The sequence below is a fragment of the Thalassophryne amazonica genome, chromosome 15 (genome assembly GCF_902500255.1).
Source record: "Thalassophryne amazonica chromosome 15, fThaAma1.1, whole genome shotgun sequence".
In the NCBI taxonomy this organism is placed as follows: Eukaryota; Metazoa; Chordata; class Actinopteri; order Batrachoidiformes; family Batrachoididae; genus Thalassophryne; species Thalassophryne amazonica.
Genome location: NC_047117.1, coordinates 74,423,673 through 74,436,069, shown reverse-complemented (window position 1 = coordinate 74,436,069; position 12,397 = coordinate 74,423,673). Strand labels below are relative to the sequence as shown.

Below are 12,397 nucleotides of genomic sequence, written 5' to 3'. Positions count from 1 at the left end.
ACACTTAACAATTGAAAAATGTCAAATGACTGCTATCCCATCACAAGAATTCACTGTTCTGAATGCTCTATGACCCACAGGATCTGATTATAAAACTAACAAAAGAAAAGCTATTGGTTCAGATGGTGAGTCTACATGCATTTTAGTTTTGAGTTTATAAATAATTCCACATTCGACATGATGTGTTTTCAGAAAGGTCCTGTCAGTTGAGCACCAGTAAATTCAGCTGCACACAACGGTAAAAAAAGAAAAGCAGAAGACCTGTAAAAATCACTTTAAAAAGTTACTTCACAAATGGTACAGCATTTGAGAGAAATTCATTATCAAAGACCTGATGTGGAAAGACTGAGTTGGCTGCAGCAGTAACAACAGAAATATAGCTGAAACACTCCCCTGTGTAAATATACACCACACACACACACGGGTGATCTGAGAGTTCAGCGGCACAGCCACCATGCACACACAAGTTGGTGTAAAACTGGAAAGTTGAATGTCGATCTAATAAGGTGGTTAAGTAAAGACTAATGGCTTAAACTGGATGCCAACAACCCGTACAGTAGACTTATTTATACACAAGGTTCACAACAGTGTAATTTGAAATGCAGAAATTACAGTATATGACTAAGGGGAAAATAAATAATATACTGCAACAATGATGGTATTTTCCAGTAAATAAACAGTCTGATGAATGAATTCCACTTTTCTTTTTCTTCCTGTATATCCCAAACTGTTTCTTACCAGGCAGCCTGGTGAGCAGACAGTTGAGCTGTCTCTTAGCCAGTGGGGTCCAGGACAGATCCAGAGAAGTGGGTTGTCGTTTGATGATTCCTGCCAGGGCCTGGTTACTGAGCGGGCTGCAGCGACTTACATCCACATGGTTCCACAGACATTTGTCACAGCTCCTACAGCAGAGAAGTACACAAAAGGTGGTTTTTGTGACCTTTTAATGCTGTGCTGCCTCCCTGCATTTATTTGTTTCAACTAAATGTCACTTGTGGAAATAATCTGGCAGCAGAGAATATAGCTAGACAACATCTGATAGTGGCTTGTAGGATGACTTTGGAGGTGAAGAAGAAGAAGAGTGTGAGAACTGAACCAAGCCAAATGGTGTAACCTGAAGGAGGAAGACTGTTGTGTGAAATTCAGAGAACATATGAGACAGGCCTTGGATGGAGCTAAAATGACTTTGGACATGTGGAAAAGTACTACAGCTGTGGTGAGGAAGACAGCTAGGAAGGTACTGGGTGTGACATCTAGACAGAGGAAGGAAGACAAGGAGACTGGGTGGTGTGATGAAGATGTTCAGGAAAGTATAAGGAGGAAAAGGTTGATGAAAAAGAACTAGGTTTTCTCAGAGATGATGAAAGTAGATATGCGTATAAGGGAATGCAGCAAAATCTGAATAGAGAAGTGGCAAAGTTTAAGAAAAAGGCATACAGTGAGCAACACAAAGTTGAAAATGAAAGGAGTAAAGGACTTGTACCGACTGGCCTTAGTCTTTCCCCTGTCCAAAGCCCATCTTCCCAACCAAGAACATGAATTTTCCAACCATAAACAAACAACTGTCTCACACAGGCATGGGCCAGTATGAGATTTGGACAGTATAACAACAGTGTGCAAAAATACCGCGGTTTCACTGTATTATGTATAGCTTTAAAAAACATTATGGCTATTGCATATGAAGCGCACATGATTCAGACACACTAATTGACGCGATGTCTACCGCTATGAGCACTATACCACTGATAACTTTAGAGAAAATACCAAAATAATAGTCACTCTTTTAGACATGAAGCATCTGCCCAGTGGGAAACATGACTTACTTGCTTAGGGAGAAACGTGACTGGAATAAAGTCCGGAACTCCGGATGCTCAATACTTGGCCCAGCTTCACCAACAAAGTGCTTGGAATAGATGTATTTGTCCTCCTTGACATGTTTGTGGGAGAAATCTGGTCGACAACAAGCACGACTCGAGTCCACCGCTTGTATTTCTCAGTGATTTCAAGGATGGGATTAAAGTTTACTCCTTCTATGTAATCCTTCGCGGGTATCTTGAATCGCTCCACGTCCGACACAGGCCATAGCTACAGTGCTTTGTTGCCATTGTTCTTTGGCTTGAAGGGCTATTCTGCAGAAAATAAAACAAAAAGCCAACTTGGTCCTTTTAGATGGAGGGAAAAGTTCAGTGCAGGCTTCGCCTCCTTCAGCCATGATGCAGAGCTAGCTAACGTTAGCTGCCTGTTTGTAAACAGAGACAGAGGGAAGGGCGGCAGCGGCCACCTCTGCTCTGCCTGTCAATTCTCATAACCCACTCATACCGTAGGGACGGTATAACAGACAATTTTAGTGGTTTTGATACGGTGGCTTTTTCATACCGCGGTATACCGTGAAACCAGTTATCGGCCCATGTCTACTCAGAAGTGTAGATTTATTATGCTTTCAGAAAATTGTTTCCTGAAATGCAGCAATACTCATTGTGACAGAATAATCTCTTATTTAAATCTTTGTGTGCGTCACTTACCACTTGTACCAGGCCTTACACACAGTCATACAGGACAGCAGATCGGCTCTGTTCAGATATCTGAACACAGGCACCCACACCTCCTTCTCTCCTCCTTTGTCATTCCCGGTGTCCTTAAAAGAAGGCAGCGACAACAGTGACGGAGAAGAGAAGGAGGAGGGCATAGGAGGAGCAGGAGCATCCCTTCCTCTGAAGAGGAGGCAGAACGTTCCTTAGTGCTGCGGTCACCCCGGAGACGAGGCCTTAAAAAGAAAAAAAAAGCCCTGTGGGTAACGTCAGTCGCATTCAGACTTTATCTTAATTATTATCTTATTATCTATATTAAATCTTTGATGTAAGTGCATGAACTAAATACACACTCCTGACATTTGATTACATCTAATTTATCTTATGAAAAGCCACTTCTAACAGGACTTTGACCTTGAAATTTTTTCCAAGGTAATAATTTGTGTAATTAAAAACTAGTATTTGTGGACATTTGCATTCTGTGAGTGCAGGGTTCTAGTTTTTTTTTTTTTAAGAATTGAAGGCAAAATTCTTGCTGCTGATGGCGGCACATGGCTGAAGTCAAACTGAGCACTTGGTGGGCAAGAAGCAGCCTAAATTTTGCAAGTTTGTCAAAGAAGGATATTTTGTACAAACAGGAAAAAGTTGTAATTTGACTTAAACGGTCTTGATAATGTGCAGAACTGTACCTGCCAGGTCCTCTTGGGGTTATACTTTCAGGTGCAGCATCAGTCTTGCTTCTAGACAATTTGGAGAGAGCAGTCTTGCGCTGGATGAAGCTCTGCTGACCACCAGCGCCGACTGTGGCCGTCCTGGGGCTCATAGCTGCTTCGAGCTTAGGAAATGGAGCCTGTGTGGAGACAACATGCCACTGTAGTACTTTACTTTCAGGATACAACCACGGTCCTAATGTTTAAAACGTCATCACCTTTGTGAGCAAATTCAACGTAAATGACATAGCTAAAAGTAAAGACATAGTATGCTTGAAATATGATACACTAGTTATTTACATTGTACCAACTGAAAGAAAACCTTCCAAAGCTTTAGTTAAACGAGTGTCAAGTTTACACACCACCACCAAAATATCCTGTCATCTGACTTTCCTTTTCCCTGTTCTACACAGCAGCCCCAAATCATCTTTTACACATGGGAAACATCCCTGTTGCCACGGCTAAACAAAATCTAATAACATCCATCATCAAATCCTGTTAGTCTACAACCAAACTGATGAGGTACTAAACTCGCCGTAAGCGATGTCTCCTGGAAGTGATGAAGGTCCCACGTATTTTCACTGGATTTTAATTTGAGATTGCAGCATCATAAAATGTCATGCTTGGACACATTTTATTTTGGAAAAGGTAAGCTTTGTAGGACTCCATGGATTTCCAGTGGATCATTTTGTCTAAAAATTAAAGAACCACCTGCTAAATCTCTCATAATTTTGTGAATCATTGTGAGATGATTGGGATTCATGAGTAACACCCTGAACTCTAATATTTTGCTTACGTCTTCTTAATTAGTGAGATATGCTCAAATGTTTTAGCGAATTGGTGCACTCCTATGACTCTAAACGCCTATATCTCTAGAACTGATTTTGGTGTCATTTTAAAGCTCCTTTCAAGCTTGACACACCAACCAGAAGAAACTTACAACAAACTGAAAATTCAAATGTGAATCCCAACCCCCCCCATTTAATTTTCCTGTCAAGCTAATGTAGTCTGTGTACGCTCTCAGTTGTCCAGGTGGTTTCCATAGTAGAGAAGCTTTCGCTTCAAATTGCAGAGGCTTCCTCAGCTAAAATTCTTGCTCTGGTAATCAGACGTCTGTCTGACCCTTGTAGAGAACAAACAGAAGCCACAAAGCTGGAGTTTTTAACCTAACCAGACCCCCTCCTACGAGAGCAAGACTGCTATTGCTAGTGACTAACAATTGGTAACATTTAATGGATTGTCTCAACAATATTTAATGTAAATAGTCACTCTGACAGGCTCTGAACCATACACGTGCAATATGCCTCATGTTCACCCGAGGGGCAGTATGGTGGCTGAGCACTGTGCATTTTTCCATCTGAATCAGACGCTCAAAGCTTTTTACATTGATGCCTCACATTTAAACACCAATGTCAAGGTGCTGCCATGCAAGGCGCTCAACTGCACACGGGAGCAACTGGGGGATTAAGGACATTGTCCAAGGGCCTTTAGTGATTTTCCAGTCTGAAAACCTGTGATTTATAACAGAGGATCCTGTGGTCTAAAATCCACAGCTTAACTACTAGATTAGCGCCTTTTATATCTTCCAAATGCAAAGGGAATAAAAGTTATTCAAGAGCAAGTGAAAGTGCAAAGTATTATAACCTCGAAAGATCAATTTCTTTTGGGAAAAAGTTGGAAATAAAAGCAGCCAATAATAATTATGAGCAAAAGTAGTTAAAATATGTTACTATTGCTGATAAATTCTGTGATAAGTGTTATTGTATCACAAAGTAATTCTAGGAAAATAATAAGCTCATAACAAGAACTTTGACAGGTATTTGAAGAAATATGATACATTTTTAGAGGAAGAATCCAATTTGTTACAATTTTCGTCTGGTTAATGCTATGAAAAAGATGTTTGAGAGATTTGTAGAGCTTGAAAGGAGCTTCAGTGGTACACCAAAACCAGTTCTCTAGGTTGCTACACTGAGATATGGGCATTTGTAAGGGTGCACTAATTAGCTGAAACTGTGTTACTCCATAGCTCAATAATTAAGAGGGCAACAGCAAAAAAATATGAGAGTTCTGGGCGTTACTCATAAATCTCAATCATCCCCCAAAGATTTACAAATTCTCAAGAGATATCAGCAGATTCTTCATTGACCTGACATGGAATGACACCTTTTTATGAAGAACCAGTGGACTATAAACATCATGAACGCTCCTTACAGGACAAAGGGTATGACTACAGGCTACTCAGGTTTTACGGGGCTAAGAGAAGGGGGAAAAAAGACTTACCTGATTGTGTTTAGCCTTGTGGGGGCGCTGTAGAGTCACATGTAAGGTAGGAGCCACTTAGCAGGTCATCATTAAGATCAGACATCAAGAGGACTGGTGTTCTGGGTCAGAATCCCAGCGACCTTCCTCTTCTACCTCCTCCTCTTCCATTGTGTCCATCTCCTCTTCCTCCTCCCTCAGGGTCAAACTCTTGCCCTCACTGTCCTCATCTTCATTATCATCATTCCTGCACCGCCTCCTACGCCCAGAGTGGCGTCGTCTTTGTCTCCATCTTCACTCTCCTCCTCTCATCATCCTCCTCATCGTCTTCGTCATCATCGGACTCGTCGGACTCATCACCCCTTCGGTTCATCCTGGAGCCTCTCTCACTCGCACTCCTCTGCCCCTCTTTCCTGCCTCCCTCATAACCCTCCTCGCTTCATCTTCAATGCAGAAGACCCAGGATTCACTAGCCCTCCTCTACTTCCTCTGTGCCCAGAGCTTCCTCGCAAAAGTCCTCTCCTATTAGCACTGAAGCCTCTCCTTTGGCTTCCCCTTGGGTGTGCAGTGTCAGTCTTCTTCTCTGAGACACTGTGCAGATGGACCAAGAGGTTAATTGAGCAACTGACAAGAGATCAGACAGATGATCATCACTATTTAGGAGGAGACAAACCATCATCATCGTCATCATAGTCATCATCCTCATCACTAGCAGAGTCATCACCATTCCGTACAGTCTGTGGCGTCGGTAAATCTTCGCAATCCGAGCATCCAGCAATGATGAAGATTTCCTTTTCTGAAGAAAGGAAGGTGAGAAAGAAGGAATAATATCAAAGTGAAGGGTGAAAAGCCATGATTAATGGTAGGAAGTGACCATTAAGCTACAGTGTTGATTTATTAATGAGGTTGCAGATGACATTATGCCAGGGCTACCCTAATCTGTTCCAGGAGGGCACCTGCCCTGCATGTTTCCACCAGGGAAAGTGGAAAAAAACATGCAGAGTAGGTACCCTCCTGGAACACATGAGGACAGCGTTGCATTATGCCAATGCCAGTCATGGTTTGTTTCCCTTGAAACGTTTGCTTTAAAGGTTCTCAACTTGTTATGCTGCACTAGCAACCAGCGTATATTAGGGGAGCAACCACCAATTCCTCTTCACCCCCACTCCTTCCGGCTGCACTGCAAAATGAAATGGTGGAGCAAGTGGGTCTCTTTTGGGCTACTGTATCAGCATGGTGGTGTAATGTGAGGGATATGAAGGACTCAGTTTAAGCTTCTGAGAACATAGATTCATTGTTGCAAGTCAGTATACAAATAATGAATGAATATTTCATGAGGTGAAACGTAATGTACCACTCAACTTGGCGAATATTCGTTCCACTGAAAGAATGAAAACATTAATTATTTGTTTATATAATGGCTAAAATAGATCCTTGTCATTTGATATTTTATTAATTTATAAACAACAGAAAAGGGACTTATATTTTGGTCTGCATCACTGGTGCTTTGACATCAACAGTCCAACACGAACTTTAAATAGGAGTCCAAAATTGTTCTCAGTCAACTTGGCTAACAGCTAGATAATTCTGACGGTGTAGTCCGTGCACTGACTTCCTGTACTTCCAAAAAACAAACAAAAAAAGACTCTGTACTTCCTCAGTCCACAAAAAAAAAAACAAAAAAAAAAACACCACATCAGAAATTTGTTTAGGTTTTCATCCTAACAGCTCTTCATGCCTCCAGATGGCTTATGGCGTAGTGGATTTCTTTTTGTGTGTGACAAGAATTAGCACAGTCAATTAGCTCATTCAATCATCGTCCGTCAGCAAAACAAACTCACCATGTTTTAGCTAAACGTCGCCACACTAGTGTGTACGTGGGCGAGGTCACAGTGTGCAATGGTACAAAATGTACGGAACCAAATGTGCACGGTAAATGGAACCAAATGTGCACTCTAAATGCAACGCAACATAAATGAGACGAATAATCCATGTCACATGACATACAAAGCACCAATAGCGGTGGCCCACATTATTTGTCTGATCATAACGATTCCAAAGGTATAGTTTGGACTATCTATGACTGAATTCTATGGAGTTATGGGGTAAAAACAGTAAAATGGTGAAAAAGGTCAGTTGTCCAGGGGTCAAAAAGTTAAAGTTGCTCTAATTTTGGTAAAATTATGCAAATTATTGGTTGAGTTAATAGCATTTTAAAAAGGAATAGGTTTGCACCATCTGTCATGCGTAGTTATCATGTTATGAGGAACATACGTCATAGAATCCAATGGACGTCGACCTTGTTTGACCTTTACTTGTTCAGACCTTTACTTTGGAGACCAAGCATTCAACACAAGTCAAAACTATTCCATTTATTAATCCTTTTATTTCAACCAATAATTGCATCAATTTTTACCAAACTGGAGCAATTTTAACTTTTGATCTCTGTACATACTGAAACTGATCTTTGTCACCGTTTTTGCTGTTTTTACCCCATAACATTCAGTCATAGATAGTCCAAACTATACCTTTTTGGAATTGTTATGATCAGACAGTTAATGTGGTATTGCTTTCAACATCATTGGAGCATTTTTTTAAATTTTGACCCCTGGTAATTCTTATGGACCCCTGTAGCTCATTAGAGGTCAGCTCCAGGATGGCTCTATATCTGAAAATAAACATTAGTGAATTTAGAATATGTTTTGCCAAATAAACTGGGGTGGTGGTCCCCATATTTAAAAAGGGAGACCCAGAGAGTGTGTGCCACTACAGGGGCATCACACTACTCAGCCTCCCTGGTAAAGTCTACTCCAGGGTGCTGGAAAGGAGGTTTGGCCAATAGTTGAACCTCGGATTGAAGAGGAACAATGCGGGTTCCGTCCTGGTCGTGGAACAACCGACTAGCTCCTTCCTCTCACAAGGATCCTGGGGGGTGCCTGGGAGTATGCCCACCCAGTCTACATGTGTTTTGTGGACTTGGAGAAGGCATGTGATCGGGTACCCCGGGAGATACTGTGGGAGGTGCTGCAGGAGTATGGAGTGAGGGGGTCCCTTCTCAGGGCCATCCAATCTCTGTACTTGCAAAGCGAGAGCTGTGTTCAGCAGTAAGTCGGACTCGTTTCCGATGGAGGTTGGCCTCCACCAGGGCTGCACCTTGTCACCAATCCTGTTGTGATATTCATGGTCAGGATATTGAGGTGTAGTCGGGGGAGGATGGTTTCCAGTTTGGTGGGCTCAGGGTCTATCACTACTTTTTGTAGAGGATGTGGTCCTGTTGGCTTCATTGGCTGGTGACCTCCAACACTCACTGGATCGGTTCACAGCCAAGTGTGAAGCGGCTGGGATGAGGATCAGCACCTCTAAATCTGAGGCCATGGTTCTCAGCAGGAAAACCGATGGATTGCCTACTCCGGGTAGGGAATATGACCTTGCCCCAAGTGAAGAAGTTCAAGTACCTCAGGGTCTTGTTCACGAGTGAGGGGACGATGGAGCGCGAGATTGGCCGGAGAATCGGCGCAGCAGGGGCGGCATTGCATTCGCTCTACCGTACTGTTGTGACAAAAAGGAAACTGATCCAAAAGGCAAAGCTCTTGATCTACTGGTCAATCTCGTTCCTACTCTCACCTATGGTCATGAGTGTTGGGTCATGACTGAAAGAACTAGATCGCGGGTACAAGCGGCCGAAATGGGCTTCATCAGGAGGATGGCTGTTGTCTCCCTTAGAGATAGGGTGAGAAGTTCAGTCATCCGTGGGGACCTCGGAGTAGAGTCGCTGCTCCTTCACGTTGAAAGGAGCCAGCTGAGGTGGTTCGGGCATCTGGTAAGGATGCCTCCTGGGCGCTTCCTAAGGAGGTGTTCCAGGCACATCCATCTGGGAGGAGACCCCGGGGAAGACCCAGGACTAGGTGGAGAAATTATATCTCCACACTGGCCTGGGAACGCCTCGGAATCCCCCAGTCAGAGGTGGTCAATGTGCCACGGGAAAGAGAAGTCTGCTGGAGCCGTTGCCCCCGTGACCCGAACCAGGAAAAGCGGTTGAAGATGAGAGTGATGTCTGCCAAATTCCATGCTTCTATCACAAAATGAACAATTGTTTTGCTATGCCGCCCCACTACAATCAAATGACAAGGATCCACTCAGCCGTTACATAATATACATTAACGAACAGACGAATACTATATTCCATTTGTGCTAGTAAATACCCCTAACTCTGACACACTGTAACTTTATGGGGAAGGAAAAAGAGGGGGAACATAAAGGTCTTCAATTAAAAATGGCACTCAGACAAAATTAAAATCTTTTTATTTGCCCACAACAGGCACTTACCACTGGCAAGCTATCACCCTTGTCTCCTTTGGACTGCTGTGAGAGGGAAAAAAAGTCAATTTAATACCAGACATTACTGAAGATTATGAGTAAATTCCTTTTGATAATTTTTCAGAGCCCTATAACACTTGTCCCACATGGCCTCTCACTAAACATATGCATTTGTACTGGATTCTGAGGAGACTGTAATGTTCCCAAACATATTTAACTTCATTGATTTGCCAAAACGTACACTGTTAACAGAGTGGCACAACATATCAAACAGCATTGAGATAAGAATGGAACACACACTGGGGCGGCACAGTTGTGGGTTGATGCTTCATAACAGGAATGTTCCCAAGTTTGAACCAGGCATGTGCATGGTCATACAGTTTCTTCTCAGTCCAAAAACAAGCAGAATGAATGAGAACAGCTGTGCATGTTCAGACACCTCAAGGACAGGGTCTGGCACCGTCAAAGAGGCAGTGAAGGATTTCAAGCACTTTGTGGCCAGATTCCTATCAAAACTGTGCTACTGTAGATGGACAGACAGACACCACGGGGTACAACAAAAACAAATTCAAATGCCCTCTATGATCATCCCACATTCATGAGGAAAATCAGATGAGGTGTAAAACTGCCACAATGTGAAACAAGAATCTCTCATCTGGTAGAACACGGTTCTTCGTAAGAATTTTTCCTATAACACAATAGAGCAGGGGTCACCATTGCTGGTCCTGTAGATCACCTGCTCTGCATGTTTTCCCCACTCTCCCTGCTCCACCCACTGCTAATTAAGTCAGGGGTACTAGCCAATCAATAATTAGCAGGTACACATGGACACACGCAGGGCAGCTGACCTCCAGGAGCAGAGGTGGTGACCCCTGCTTTAGAGTGGGTGAGGGAGTTCTCTGGAAAATGATGAGGGGGAAAGGGGGGGGCGCACATGACAGACGGACGAGTACATCTACGCGAAGTAGGCGGCACCTCTCACCAGTCTCAAGCTGATTGGCTGAGAAGGCAGAGGGGCCGCCACCAAGAGGATTGAAGCTGAGGAGGAGGAAGAGCAGGAAGGAAGAGGAGGAGGAAGAGGAAGGGAGAAACCACAGCGGACCACCTCCCCATCCTGTTGGGAACCTACAGGACCCCCTATGGCTGCAGAGGGCCCATGGCCCAGCCTGAGGACCAGCGGCCTGTGTGCAGGGACCTGCTGCTGGTGACTGGCAGCCAACGATTCATCGCTGCCTGACGACTGACGGATTCAAATTAATTACAAGGTCACGAAAAGAAAGAGGGGAAAAAGAGGCAGAAACAAAGAGACAGGAGACATATAATAGCTATTAGCTTAGGCACACTTGAAACCATGTGTATGTGTGTGTAAGTGAGAGCGAAACAGTGAGACAAGAGTGAGCAAGTTCAAGAGACAGCACAAGCTCAGAGCAAGTCTACAATGCACACAAAAATCTTAGGCATCCCAAAAAAGAGAATCTGTGTGTGTGTGTGTGTATATACACACACCTCTGGGTCTTGGACACACTTTGGACACTCCCAGCAACTGGGCAGGTCTTTATTCAACACTCCTTCACCCTGCACCTGCAAAGGACACATGATTAAGGGTCAAAGTTACAAGAAAACCAACTGACACCCTGATGTTTGAAGAGGAAGGTCGCAGCACAGGAAACTCTTCTAATGTGTGCCATGTGTACAGTTATTTTAAACAACTGTTTTTATTCACAGAACAGATCATTTTTAGAATCATCAAAAAAAAAAAAAAAAAAAAAAAGGAGGCAAATATAATTTTGCTTTCCATTTTTAAAAAGAACTTTTCCCCCATGGCCCTGAATGAAAACAAGGTGTGTTTCAATAATATTTTAAGATAAAAATACTTATTATAATAAACTGCAATATGAAGAGTACTACTGAATTTAAAATATGGCTTTTGTCAATGTCATGAAAAGTATTTAGAAAAAAGAAAAGAAGCAGACCTGAGTTTCTAACATCAAAAAGATTAGGGTGTCGACACTGTCTAGTAAGAGCTGAAGAATAATAATAATGTCCTTGGACACAGACATGCATTGAAACTACGCCAGGCTGCCTCGAGTGGAACACAAGCCAGCAGATGCTGTCTGCTTTTAACATGGTCCATTCATGTGAACACACCGCTTTGATTTCATTACAACTTTGCATCAACATTTATGCAGTTATTAGTTCTAAAAATATTCAGCATGACAATAAAGCCGTATTTCATAGTATTACATAAACTTTGTAGTTAATCTGCAGTTCATGTGTGCAGAAACCGGTAAGGGGGGTTCATACAGACCAACTACAATCAGTTACATCACTACATAGTTAATTGAAACAAGGAGCTGAAAATAATATATTATTCAAATCAAATCAATTTTATTTATATAGCACCAAATCACAACAAACAGTTGCCCCAAGGCGCTTTATATTGTAAGGCAAAGCCATACAATAATTACGGAAAAACCCCAACGGTCAAAACGACCCCCTGTGAGCAAGCACTTGGCGACAATGGGAAGGAAAAACTCCCTTTTAACAGGAAGAAACCTCCAGCAGAACCAAGCTCAGGGAGGG

The 12,397-nt window shown here is 42.8% G+C and overlaps 1 pseudogene; it reads right to left on the bottom strand.

Moving 5' to 3' along the window:
* LOC117526633 overlaps positions 1 to 12,397 on the bottom strand; it is a 37,655-nt pseudogene that overhangs the window by 4,116 nt on the left and 21,142 nt on the right.